Source organism: Cupressus sempervirens, chromosome 3 (assembly GCF_028749045.1).
Source record: "Cupressus sempervirens isolate cs-2001-9-10 chromosome 3, ASM2874904v1, whole genome shotgun sequence".
Classification (NCBI taxonomy): Eukaryota; Viridiplantae; Streptophyta; class Pinopsida; order Cupressales; family Cupressaceae; genus Cupressus; species Cupressus sempervirens.
In genome coordinates this window covers 596,628,954-596,631,346 of record NC_143120.1, presented here as the reverse complement: position 1 = coordinate 596,631,346, position 2,393 = coordinate 596,628,954, and positions in this window count along the sequence as shown.

Sequence of the window (2,393 nt, the reverse complement as noted above, 5' to 3'; positions counted from 1 at the left end):
TTGTCCCTTTTTCGTTGGCTAACTCTATCCAAAACTCTGTTGCTGGTGCTTCTCCTACAACGAAGGTTTTGGGGGTTAGTGGGGATTGGCAAAAGGTTGTTTAAAAGGTGGAGTATGGTTGGACATCAATTAAAGGGGAAAAAAAGGCAAATCCACCAAACCCTCATTTGATGTCTTTACGTTCTCAAAAGTTGGGACCAAAATGTAAATCTTGATTATCTATGGTTTCTTGGGCTATTTGCCCTCTTGTGGGGAACTTGGTTGTCCCTTTAGTTTGTCGAGTGTTTTTCCACAGTTGTTTTATGTTCCTCATTGTTATATCTTTCGTGTCCCTTTGTACAATATTTCGGGTCCTTTCAAAACCTATTTTTACTTAATCAAAACATCTTCATTATGTGACTTAATGTCTTCCCAAATTGATCGCACATTAATCAAAGAGGGGCAAATCTAATCACCCAAAAATAATCCTCTAAACTATCAGCACCTTTCCTATCAATTCTACATCACTAGTCTTTAATAAAATCATCACTTTGTTATTTATTCGATTATAACCTATGGTTTGACCACTTTATCCTAAATCTTTTATTTAATTGAAAGAACTCATCCCCTTTTAGTTAAATAAAATCCCCAAGGAGAAGTTAAAAATGGTTCACAGCACTTGAACAATGAAGGATTTGCAATGTTTGAAGGTAAGTTTTTAAACATGGTTGGTTATTGACCTGATCCAGAAATATAAAAAACTTCTAAATTGGTTCACTAAAGTGGGTTCAAGCTCGATCAACAACATTGATAAGCATTGGAGACTTTAGGGGGATGGTGTAGTTTTTAAACTTTCAAACTTTTTCACATTCGTCTATTGGGATCAAAAAGCCTAATATCCCATTAAGGCTTCTTCATTGTTGGCGGACCACATAAAATTGGGGCTATGCAACCCAGTAGGAAAGTCTTGTGGTTCTGGACTTGGGAGAAAGTCCAATATCCCGACCATACAATGGACTTCAAATTCCCTAGTATGTATCAATGTCATTGAGCGGCCCTAACCCCACTTTAGTGAACCAAATCAAAAGTTTTTATATTTCTAGATCAAATTAAAATCAACCATGTTTTAAAACTTACCTCCAAACATTGTAAAGCCTTCATCGTTCAAGTTTTGTAAACCATTTTCAACTTCTCCAAATTCTAACTACTTGAACCAGCTCTGTGGATAATCTTCCTTAAATCGCACTTGAAATTGTATACAAACATACATAGCACCTGTACTTGACCCATACAGGCACATGAATTGTCTGGCTTGATGGATTACAAATGAAAAGCACTAGAAGAAGTCGATATCTATATATGCATTGGTCAATCATCATCAATGAGGTAGCAATGGGATACAAAAGTTTTACAATCGGTCATTTTCAAAATCAAGGTAACACTCACAATGAATATGAAAAAGAGTTGCCTACAACCATGACTTGGTCATGATGCCTCCTAAACAAACCTATGTAGTCTTATGAAGATCTATGTCATTCACTGGTGCAACAACTACGAATTTGTGTAAAGAAAAATCTGCACATTTGTAATTCCACCTAAGCCTCATAGTCTTCCTTCTCGAATTAAACACACTTGTTTCCTTGAGTCAACCTTGCTGCACTTGATGTTCTATATCAGTGTCAAGCTTTACAACAGCCCCAACAACCACCTTTTCATAAACATTTTGCCCTTCATTCATTGGGGAATTGAAATGTTCAATAGCATTGATGAGCTTTGTACTACTTGTAATATCAATGCCAAGGAATGCCAAAAATAACATTGCATTCTTCTAATGGAACAATATCCAACAGCCCATCATCTTTCTACATTTAATGTACACCGAATGCATTCTTGTACTACTTGATTTCATGTCCATTCCATGTTGCAACAACCCTAATGAACATGGATGTGGATGATTAACAACCTCCAATCCCAATTTACTAACCAAACTATTTGGGACATGATTTAATTAAAACTTAAGACTAAGCCAAAAAAAAGCATTAAAATGTTTACCATTAACTTTTTCTCTCCAATGAACAATCTCAAAATGCACTTCTTTACCAGAGTATAACATCCAGGCACAAACCAGGCCAGCAACTAATCAAGAATGTGGCAGAATAATCAGCCTGAGAAAAAGAACAAACAAATACCCCCAACGAGCCAGAACACGGAGAGGAAGTGCTACCCAAATTGATGATGCACACCATGAAAAACATTTACAACATGGTCATGATGCCAACAAACAGAAGACAAAGATATCTTTCACACACCTACAGCATTCACTTGTGCAGAACCTAAATCTCCTCCACAACCAACAAGATGTTGCATAGAAACTATGATCTTCTTGAAAAGTGACTAAGATTTTGCATAGTGAC